Source organism: Mizuhopecten yessoensis, unplaced genomic scaffold (genome assembly GCF_002113885.1).
Source record: "Mizuhopecten yessoensis strain PY_sf001 unplaced genomic scaffold, ASM211388v2 scaffold10591, whole genome shotgun sequence".
Taxonomy (NCBI): Eukaryota; Metazoa; Mollusca; class Bivalvia; order Pectinida; family Pectinidae; genus Mizuhopecten; species Mizuhopecten yessoensis.
Window position 1 is genome coordinate 1,087,406 of NW_018408623.1, and position 12,148 is coordinate 1,099,553.

At 33.5% G+C, this 12,148-nt stretch overlaps 1 protein-coding gene across 1 annotated transcript in view; it reads left to right on the plus strand.

Annotated features, from left to right (window-relative positions):
- Window positions 1–6,110: 6,110 nt before the first annotated feature.
- LOC110461205 (G-protein coupled receptor moody-like) overlaps window positions 6,111–12,148 on the plus strand; it is a 49,461-nt gene continuing 43,423 nt past the window's right edge. The window contains exon 1 of the mRNA XM_021514575.1: window positions 6,111–6,174. The gene's annotated coding sequence lies outside the window, so the exon portion shown is untranslated. The remainder of the gene's footprint in view (window positions 6,175–12,148) is intronic.

Consider the following 12,148-nt stretch of genomic DNA (forward strand, 5'->3'; position numbering starts at 1 on the left):
TTGTATGTAATCCTACTAATTACCAAAACCCCGGCTAAGATTCTCGTAATGAGAATTCCAATACTCTCAGGGGGAAAATGTTTCTGTCGAAATAACGACCAAAGGAAACAGCATTTAGATATGGCCGACGGAGTCCTGAGCTATTTCCAGTCTGTTAACATCGCTCAACGGTTCTCAAGGACAGGTTAGCCTGGAATGTACGTTCACAAAGTCGTTTTGACTTAACTCCAAATTGTTTTAACAGATCAACAGACTGTTTTATATATCGACCTTCAAAATGTGTGGGTTTCAGATTACTGATCGTTCTCGCTTTATACAAAGGTGCATTATCAGAAAGAGTGACGCTAAGTTAAACCAGTTTTTGTGCATCTAATATTTTTTAAATGAATTATCTTTAAAATGAAAAAATCTATCAGTTTGGTAAGTTGAATTGAAGCGTAACTCCCAATGGATGCAATGTGCGTGTAAAAGTATATCATGTAGCTTTCTTTCCTGCGCTTGTTAAGACACAAAGGTAAATATAAAGCCTTCGGCATCAAAGTAGTATATATGTTACAATGTCACGTTATTTTATCAATATTTCTATTAAATAACTTATGCTGACATAAGGTCCTTACATTTCGTGATTCTCTGTGTGTCAATGATACACACCACGCTCTCCAGACATGTTTCCTTTGACGTCACTGACCTAGATAGTCCGTACTGACGTAAAGCATCACGTGACTTACCAGCGACGTGAGAAAATCATCACACGTCTCAGGTCTCGTACAGCAATCTCGTTTATTATCGTCAGTAAAGATACCCAGACTAATTATTCAGAAACTTTCCCCTGTGTCAGTCCTCAATCAGACCCGCTGTCACCTTAAAGACTAGTCAGCCACACAACAGACGTATCTATACTGACGACGGGCATACAAGTCTGTAATGGTGGGATATTGATCATAGTTGTCTATCTAAAGGGTGAAACGGTCAACAGAAAGCCAAGAAAGTTTAACCTATTTCCAGAGATTTCAAAGAGCTTATCATATTTCTAATACTCAGTTAAAGTGTGTTTATATTTCTCTTCTTTTCAAAATGTGTGTAAATATAAACTTTAATTTGTTTGTAGTCCTCATCTTAAATTTGTCTTTCGTAAAAACGAACAAAAACGAAAAAAAAGGATGAACAAAACGGGATGTTGTTTTGTTTTGAGTCCTCAGCTGAAAAATGTCTTTTGCAATATAGAAACGAATGGAAAAATGAAACACCGTATTGAGCCGACAGCAGAGGATTTTGTAAGTCCTACATTCAGAATAGAATCTGTGTATCTCTGTATCCTCATTTTGAAACTGTCTTTTACAAAAAAGTCAATAATAGGGAAAAATGGGAAAATACGACGTTTTTTCTCCTTTTTTTGTTTGTTCATGCACGTGTATTACACGAAATAAGAGGTCACACGTCAAGTTCCCATTCATAAAATCACAAGTTTCCGATAGGAATCTTGATGCGGTATTGTCTATTCAGCTTTCCAGACTTGGTCGATAGCATCGTGTATAGTAAGTCTTAGTTTATCAGCTTCACACAGCTGAAGGCAGAATGAATCATTTATAAATACCCTAACGTTGTATAGAGCACTTCGATAACCATCAGTGTTTTAGTGCAAAGATTTTACGTCCAATTTCCCACGAAATCGTTTTGAATATACTCTGACAGGTTCCTAAATGTAAGCCCACCAACCAGTTACAAAACCATCCTACGGTGAAAGGGGCCATGTTTTAAAATCTTAACCTTACGCAACCTATGCATAAATTGACTCCCATTTCGAAATCTCTCGAATTGTGAAGTGCAGGCATGGAGCGCGCGATACCTGCAGCGCGCATTCAATTTAACAGATTAGGGTGGGTTTACGTTTCCGCGTAATATAATGACGTAGTTTATTCATCAGACAAATGCGTGTTTGTCTACTCCTACTACAGTACACGGAATTAACAAATCGCAATTTCAATAATACAGTGCACGATGTCATTTTTATTTCGAAATCTAACAGTGCGAGAAGTTTGCTAATTCCTAATCTTACAGTGTACGAGGTTTGTTAATTCCTAGTCTCACAGTGTACGAGGTTTGTTAATTCCTAGTCTTACAGTGTACGAGGTTTGTTAATTCCTAATCTCACAGTGTACGAGGTTTGTTAATTCCTAGTCTCACAGTGTACTTGTCAAAGTACAGTGCATATGGTGTGTTCATTCCAAATTTTACATAATATTATGCATGAGGTCGGTTAAAATTTAATATCTTACATAATTCACTTTACAATGTTTATTAATTTTCTTTTCATAATACACTGCATCAAGTTTGTCAAGGGGGTTGGAAATGGTACGACTCCAGACTTTCGATAGGAGATCCTGAAAAACACTGTGGACTAAACGCTAGATATCCCAAAAGATAATCATAGTCCTGATTTGTAATTCCAAAAAATATTGATAAGCTTTTTCAAAACTTCTAGTCGCCATGGAAGCAAATTCACACAATTGCATTTATAAGGGAGAAGAAATGAACATCCAGTCGACTATGTCATGTTCATACGGCACCTTAGGAGAAATGTTTGTTGACAAGTGTTCTATTTTAGCTGGGAGAAAAATTGTCTAAAACCTGACAAAATTAATTTTAAAAAGCTTCAATTGCATTCTTTAACACAAATAAAAAGTTCCTTAATAGTATTGAGGAAGTTTTCAAAATTAAAAACGAAAGATTCTGCCCATCGTATGTAAATTTGATGTTAATATTTGAGAAGAAGTTGATAAATGTTGAATACATTCTGCCCAAACGTCCTGTCATTGTGTCTTGCAAATCAATAGGTTGAAATTAATCTAAAAATAATTTTATAATTTACAAATTTTACATAATACAGTACTTGAGTTTTTTAATTTGTTTTCTGTTAAGTTGATATGATATTCTCTTGTAGTTTTATCTTTTTAGACATTATAGCATACTCAGATATGATATGACCGGACTGGTTTGTACCAGGGGAGTAGGAATCGCAGTTGTTAGGTGTATCGCAGCGGGGTACGATCGGTAGCTCTTTCGACTGATTTTTTTCGCATTTGTATTATATTTGCTCTTAAATTGGAACTCGATTTTCTCACGAAAAATATAGATAGCGGTGAACTCCCAATGATTACAACTATCTACGAACACATCTATTGACTATAGGGTATTTGGAATGCCGTTTTGGACAAAATAAAACTATATCGATGGTGTTGAAAAACACATAACACATTTTACAATAATTTCCATCCGATTTTCATTTTTTTTAATTGTAGACGGCCCATCAACAATGAAGTCATTTGGGGCCAAATAACACTTAAAACAGGCGTTCACATATCAGTGAAATCGTCCAGTGTGTAATTGGTGTAAGTTATTTTGATTTGTGAGCAAGTTTCTTGAAAACTTATTGCATTAAAAAGCCAAATATGTTTAAATTGATAGGCTTTGGGCGTGAAAAATACAAAAGAAATAACGAACTTCGGGAAATGTTCAAAGAGATATGGCGGGTTGCTATGCCTATTTCCCCAAAGCTATGTTACGCTAGTGCGCGCATCCAACCGTGCACTGTTATGACGCGTCCTCAGGTATTTTTATACAGGTAGCAATATCGGAATCCCGTGTCTAAGAATAGATTATTGTAAACAGACCACATATTTGGTATAGCACTTGATATAATTACTATTGACAGTTGGAGGGTAAAACAATTCATAAATTTCATCAAAAATAGTCTTACCTACAAAGCGTAGCTGTACTGTACACCGTGTACAGGGATTTGTTGACATGTTTTCGATAGAAGTATGTCGCACTAAATAGTAAAGAAAGTATTACTAACAAAACTGATAAATCAATAGGTATGTTATTAAAATGAAAACAAAATTTTCCATCGATTTAACAAAACTATTGCCTTATTAAGGAAAATAATCACATGCCTAAATATTTAAAAAAATATATAACTGAATGAGGATTCGAACCTGCACCGTTTATTTTCGAGTCGCAAGTAAACTGCGTTACACATTCGGCTACATAGAACATATAGATATTGGCAATTACAAACTTATTTAACCCGAGAAACAACGGTCGCAGTTTAGAGAAACTTGATCACCCCTGTTTTTCATTATTTTGAGCACTTTCCCAAAGGAGGACCACTTTTCCGTAATACGATTTGTTTTTGCAAATTACATCACGGTCACAAAAAGTTTATTCAAAAGTTGGTCCTCGGATGGGAAAGTGTTGAAAGTATTTTTTTTAAGTCCGGGAAACCCCATCACTTTCATAGATATAGTGTATATGGCTATATTTTCAGTATCATATTAGCAATACCTAATTTCTCAGCAGTTTAAAAATTCATATTCAATTGGTTTTGTATCTTTTGTATGCATTTTTGCTACCCGAAATGTTTTACTCCTTAATTTTTTCCCCCGTTAAATGCCGACTTAGGGAAATACGGGCAGTTTTCCGCCATACCTCTTTGCAAATTCGAGAAGAACCCAATTATTATAAATACCTTAGTCTCACTTTCCAAACATATGACACTGTTTTCTATTTGTAATTGTGTTGTGAGTGTGTGTAATGTTGTGTAATGTTATTTTGTATTTTACACTAAAAATATTGCACTTTTGTTACTTGTAACTGATGAGTCGAAAGACTCTAAGTAAAAAAGAACTTGAACTTGAACATCAAAGAATATACATCAATCTTCAACCATAAGATAAAAATGTTTAAAAGATGCATAAAACATCAATAGCAGACAAATTGGTAGTAAAACATGTTTTGTGAGATACCGTGAATGTTACTCCTCAAAAAAACGTACAGCAACCGTACAGTTCGGCTGCACTTGTTGGTCTTTCCATCCGGTACATTAAGTGTTACATAACACTTTTCTTCGTTCAGACATGCATATCGAGCACGTGCGATGAAGTCATGATATGTTCATAGAGAGTCTTTAATTACTAGCATTTTCTTCATGCGCCAACGTACGTGTTTTGAGGCAGGAACACCCATATCGTATGGCAAATGGAAATGGCCAAGTCTGTGTTCGGACAAGAACAACCGCCCTGTATTAAATACAGTCAACCATCACCAAGTGACGAGAGACATTTCGGGAATAGATGCAGATAAAACCTACCACTGTAAAGATGTGTATTCTACACAGGCTGCATTAACATGGGGTTAGGTCTCGTCAACGGTATTAAGCCTTATCGACCTCAACATTTAAGTGCGTTCTCCTTGAAACATGGGAGCCACGTGCACACGAAATCAGATTCAAACGAAAACTGTATTGGCAATTCTAACAATGCGATCCGTTAGTGATTTGTTGAGATAAAACATAACGGCACACATTTTGATCCGAATAGTGACGTAACAGGATAAACGGCAGTATTTGGAAACTCGATTTACCTGGCGGATATTCAGTTGAGACATACACATTGTGATTTAATTGCTGATCTTGACGTTAAATAATGTTAGAGTATCCAGGAGGGCGGGAAGCCGCTAAACATACCCCATAGATCAATGTATTCCCCCGTCCTATGTTTGTAGAAACTTGGTGAGGGATTTTATTATCGTACTTGAAAAATCATTGGAACACAATTTAACGACCTGATATCAATTACATTTCTGTACAAGATCATAAAGGTAAGGCCTGTAAACTTTATCTGATAAAAAACGAAAATCAGGAACTAGTTGTTCAGACGAGTTTGGTATGAAACATTCGCATGACGCGCTTCGTGTAAAACGGACGTGGACTCTTCCAAAACAATGAAGAGATCAATATTGCAATAATATGCACAAATAAAAATGATAGTTTTGAGCTCTACCAAGTTCAAAGGAAACATAATAGAAACTTCCAGACTATTTGTCCAAACAAGTTTGTAAATCATCGGCAAATACATATTGATCGAATCCTTACGTATGATTAACATGCAAATATGAGCATAATATGGTGATAAATCCTGCGTAGCTACAAAGCAATCATGTGGGAACTGATGAAACAGTTGTGCAGACAATTCACAAAGGCTATAACTCTGCAAATGATGATACGCGTGCAGAGCGACATGTGCTGCTAGTGGTAAACCTTTCAAAGTATCAAGGAAGTCGAGTGGAAACTATGGTGATGGTCACCGTACTGAAGTTAACGGACGTGCGGGCAAGGTAATAACATAATTCATTCCGAAACGTGTACAAAAATGAAAAACTAAAACTCAAAAATTACGGGGGAACCATATTTAAAGATGACACACTGATTCATTATAGACAATCCGTTCTCTTAATTATTGTACTGAGAGGCCCTTGCTGTAGAGAATGATTTCTGTATAACCTGAGGTAAAATGTCCAACTGAATATACTACACATAATACAAGGTCACACCTATTGAATTAGTAACGCTTATTTATCTGTATTCTACCGCCATTCAAATGAAATCATTGTGCAAACCCCCACCACCACTATTACCACTTGAATCGTCAATGGTGGTTTATTTCAGAGACTGATTAAACTGTAAATCGGGAAAATGTCAAGTGTAATAAACAAAGTTCAGACTTTCTAATGATTAAAAAAGCCAATCACCCTAGTGATTAAACTACCGGTACAAAACGTGACACCATATCAAAATATGAATTTGTTTTGATACTATGGTTAAAACAGATACCTGTTTATTTCAAGAACTCCGCCGCTGATCAAGACATTGATATACAAAAAAGAATGCTAGGGCCAATAAAAATCAAGATTAATGAAAAAAGACACGAAAGTTTTACTCAAAAAATGAAGAGAAAATAAAAGAAACTGGAATAAATTGATATTCTGGTTGCTGTGGCAACTGTGCAATTGCAAATGATTGTTAGTGTTTTTGGTGGGATTAGAGGAAGCCAATTTAGCAGGTGTGATTCCTTGTAGAGATACAACGTTACTTTGTAACAGAGATACATAGGGATTACATATATTTTTTTCTAGAACATTTTCTAGATCTTTGAACATCGAGCAGGAAAATCAAGAAGGGAAAACAAAAAGAGCCATACCCTTCAGCTGATAATGAAGGACGTGGGTACATTTTTATTACAAGATTATTATGATGGAACTTTTATACTCATCGTAGATAGAACTTGTTCATCTGATTTTTATTGTCACTGTTTTAATTATTTGATAAAATATCTTTTTTATAAATGCAAAAGAAACAAACAAAAAATAGAGTACTATTTTGATGTTTCGCATTTTGCTGCTGTTAATAAAACGAAGTGGTATAATGTTAACACCGCATTTGCCATGAAACAGGAAATTGACTGTTATCAGAGATACAAATAGATCATGTTATCATTTGGTTAAATTAGATCATGCAAAAAGTGAGGTGAAGGTTTTAATCAAGTCTCCATTGTAACAGGTCCTTCTTCGTTAAATTTGAATGACCTTTATGAAGCAGTATGTGGTTGACAAATATTTAGTAATGCATAAATTATGAGTTTGTTTTTATTGTCAAAAACTGTAAAACGCACCATGTTCCCTCATCTATTATGAATACAGGTAGTGAAACAAATATCATACATTCTGGATCACTGAATTAAAAGAAAAGGTTTCACGTACCTTGTTATAAAATAAGCATCCAAATAGATTTTATTATACATGCATTATCTTTAAAAAAAAGCTCTCCGATGATTCTTGCCAAGCTGCATTTCTCCCAATTGGAGCCTCAATTTACCTCCTTGTGATGTTCCTCTTCTTTGATTTACTACAGATGGCTTTTTGCAATTTGCACTTCAGGTGAGGTACAAAAAGGGTTAATTGAATATTAATTGCTAATAGGAGTTGAACATTAACTATTTATAAATATTGTGTTTTTGGAACAAAAGATTGAGCAATAAAATATAGAATTCATTTATTTACACCTGCTAAAGGTAAATCTGAATTAAGAGACATATCAATATAAAATTGTACATAACAGAAAAAGTTTGTGAGATCTGAGTTGACCTATTGATAATATCAGCGATGCTTAGATGAACAAGATAAATGAGGTATAATGTATTACAGAATCTGTAATTAAGAAGCTTATGACTACATTTCAATATGATTTTTTTTCTTCAAATTTATGGATAAACATGCACTGTTGGAGGGATGTAAAGTTTGTGATGGTTACGATAACACACAGATTCCTTTGTCAAATGATCAAAAATTTAACAGTTTGTTGTTAAGCTTAATGAAAACAATAGTTACCTGATTTTATTACAGGTTTAATTTCACCTGTTGTCTCATCTTACGTGTTGATATAGGTATATGTAGGTATATCCAGATATCGACAGGTGTACGTCAGTATCTTTGAGATTATCAGAGATTTTTATTATCACTCAGGCACACTATTGTGCGCAACAAGAGGTCATCATAAAGTACAATATAACAATGATATGGTTGACCGTAAAGCAATCATCTTACTATGCTAGCGTACAATAATATAGTGGAAACTATTACACTCCTCATACAATGATAAACACAATATTACACTGTACTATCATACCTTATTATAATAGACAGTATAACGCACTGATCATACAATGACACTCATCATACACTGTGATATACATTATTACACTCATTTTACAATACTATTACGATGGTATAATACATAGCATTACATTCACACATACCGTGCGTTCACACTATGGTATAGCAGGCACTGTTGCATCCATCTTACAGTACAATCCTACAATAATATTATTACAGTATTACACATATATTACTCGCACTCCATGATACATATATTATAGATAGTATACCACACCATACAGTGCAATCATACCATGGCATAATAGTGACTATACTACTCATCATACCATATAATATTACAAAGGTATAATAGACAGTGTTACAATCCCATCATACAATACTGTAATAGACAGATAACAAACAAACCATGATAAGCAAGCTGTAACCACACTCATTATGCAATACAATTATGTTAGGTTTAGCAAATGATCAGTAATATCTATATGTATACAAAAGTTTACAGTTTGATGTGTGAAATTCACATATTATTTTTTAATTGTCTTTCTAGTAATTGTATGAACAGCGATAGATTTGATAATATTCTAACATTACATATTGATATTAATCCTTTCATTTTATGAACAGATGGATTAGAGGTGTAATAAATAGGTATATATTTTCTGCGGATTTGACTTACATAAGCATTTGAACATATAAACAAATAATGATACTCGCTTCCAACTCCAGTAAAACAAAGCGGACAGATTCTGCCTTCACGTGGTGTTCTAGTCCATCGCCCAGTCTCTATAGGCAGAGATATATTACTGGTTCTGAACTTACAGATAGTTATTCTATCTTTTTGTTTGAGCATAGTTAAGTATTTTTCAAACTGAAATTGATGTTTAAATATTGCATATGTTTGACCCCGGGAAGAATTTTCAATATCAGTATACCATTGTTGTATAAATTGGTCATACAGAATAGTTTTAAAACTAACCCTAAGGTAATTTTTATTCATAGTGCAAGTTTTTTGTTGTAACCATACGTAACTTAGTCCCGTGCAATTGAATAGATTCTTGATATATGAAATCCATTTAAAATCAGCGAAATCATTTTCATGTAAATTCAGCATAAGCTTGTACATTATACTAGACAATTTATTTTCACCTGTAATTAGTTTATACCAAAACATTATCATTCTAGATTTAATTTCAATATTCAGAGGGTACCTACCCGTTTCACCATATACCATTATATTTGCTGTGGAGCTACGTATGTTTAAAATTCTTTTACAAAACTGTACATGTAATTTCTCAATCATATTGGTATTTTCAAACCCCCAAATTTCTGAGGAGTACAAGAGGATTGGGGATATTAATACATCAAACAATTTTAATTGTAGGTCAATTGGTAAAATAATATTTCTTATTTTTTTATATAATGCATACATTGCTTTTTGAGCCTGTTCAACAAGTTTTTTTCTTGCTTTACAGAAACTGCCATTATAATGAAACAGCAGTCCTAGAAACGAGTAACAGTCATGTGTTTGCAACTCTTCACCAAAAAGAGTAAAACGAATATTTTGTGCATTACTTTTTCTTTTTTCAAAGATAACAACTTTAGTTTTATTGAGATTAACTTTAAGTTTCCAAATAGTACAGTAAGTTTCAAATTCACGGAAAGCATTCTGTAGACCTTTAGCTGTTTCAGACATAACAACTGTGTCATCTGCATATAGCAGAATAAATAATTTAACAAATATACCCATGCGATCTTGAAATAAATTATCAATATAATGGAGTTGGTCAACATTATTTTGCATTAAAAATTCTTCTAAATCATTTAAATATATTGAGAACAAAAATGGGGAGAGATTTTCACCTTGTTTTACCCCGACGTGACATGTGAAAAAATCAGTCATACCATTGCTAGTTTTTACGCAAGATTTAGTGTTTGCATACAGATTAATTATAGCATTAAATATCTTTCCTGTGATATTATTTTTTAATAATTTCTTCCATAAACCTACTCTCCAAACAGTATCAAACGCTTTTCTGAAATCGATGAATGAACAGAATAGCTTTTTACTTTTTGAAAAGTATATAGATATTAAAGCATGAAGGATAAATATATTTTCAGTTGTAGAATAGCCTTTCCTAAAACCAGCTTGAACATTGGAAATTAGATCAATTTCTTCTGAAAGTCTATTTAATCTAGAGTTCAAAATAGCAGTAAATACTTTGCCAAGACATGAGACTAATGTAATAGCTCGATAGTTATCGAGATTTTTAGGGTCACCCTTCTTTTTGTATATGGGTTTTATTACTCCAATTGTCCATGCTTCTGGTACACGGCCAGAGTTCAATATAACATTAAAAAGTTTAACATATATAGGTAGTAGTATAGACTGTGTATTTTTGATATGCTCATTTAATATATTATCGATACCCGGCGCTTTATTATTACGAAGGTTAACTATAACCTGTCTAATTTCATTTTCAGTCACATCACTATTTAGTATAAAATCAAACATATTTTCATTCATATCTGGAATAATAAACTCATCCTCATCTTCATCTTCATCTGAACTATTTAATTTCTTGAAGTATTCATATAGCTCGTCCAAAGATATATCAGCATCACTGTTATCATTTTTAGATTTATTGAATGAATTTAAAATATTCCAAAAATCTTTAGGATTTGATTTTGACGTGATTCGTATTTGATTTTCAATGTTATGTCTATATGTGTTATAGCTCTTTTTAAGGACCTTTTTATAGTCTCTAGAGGTTTTATTCATATTAACTCGGTTACTACTGGTTCTATGATTTTCAAATTTATGTTTTGCATAAAAAAAGGCACGCCTTTTTCTGTGACAGTCAGCTGTAAACCATGGCTTATCATTAGCAACTTTATGTGTATTGAGTGTTCTATAAGTTTGTTTTAATCCGAAAGTATCGGTAGCTGAAATTCGGAACAACTCGGAAATATAATTAACTACATCATTTACTTCAGACTGACTGACAGAAGGTTTGTCAGACAAAACATTAAGTGCATCATTTATGCGGTTTAATTCATCGACAGAACAACTTTGTACATGATGTATAAATTCATTTTTCTTATCATTCTTCCATGTTATATATCGACCTTGACCGTTACCTTGACCTTGACCAACATGCATATTATCAGAGTCATTCGTGTTTTTCAAAAAGCCACTGAGAGTAAAAAATAACCTACAATGCACATCGGATATTGTTGGATCAAACTCAAGAACTTCAAATTCATTTATAAAAGGGAATAACCCTGACGAGACAATTAGATAGTCAACAACACTGACGTCACCACAGTTTTTTTTTACCTAAATGCTTATCTTTACCAACTCTACCATTTGCAATGTATAAATTGTTATTTTTACACAGGTCAAGTAGTTTAAATCCATAAGTATTAGGTCTGGATGAGCACTGGCTACATCGCTGCAATGGAATATTAAAAACATTTAACATTTCATAATCATGAAAATAAGAATGTAACACATCAATATTGTCTATATCTACGATATCTGCAAGACTATCGTCAGGTATTTCATAGTCTGGACGCTGTCCAGTTTTGGCATTAAAATCACCAACCAAGATAGTGTTACTTACACTATGTTGAAGCT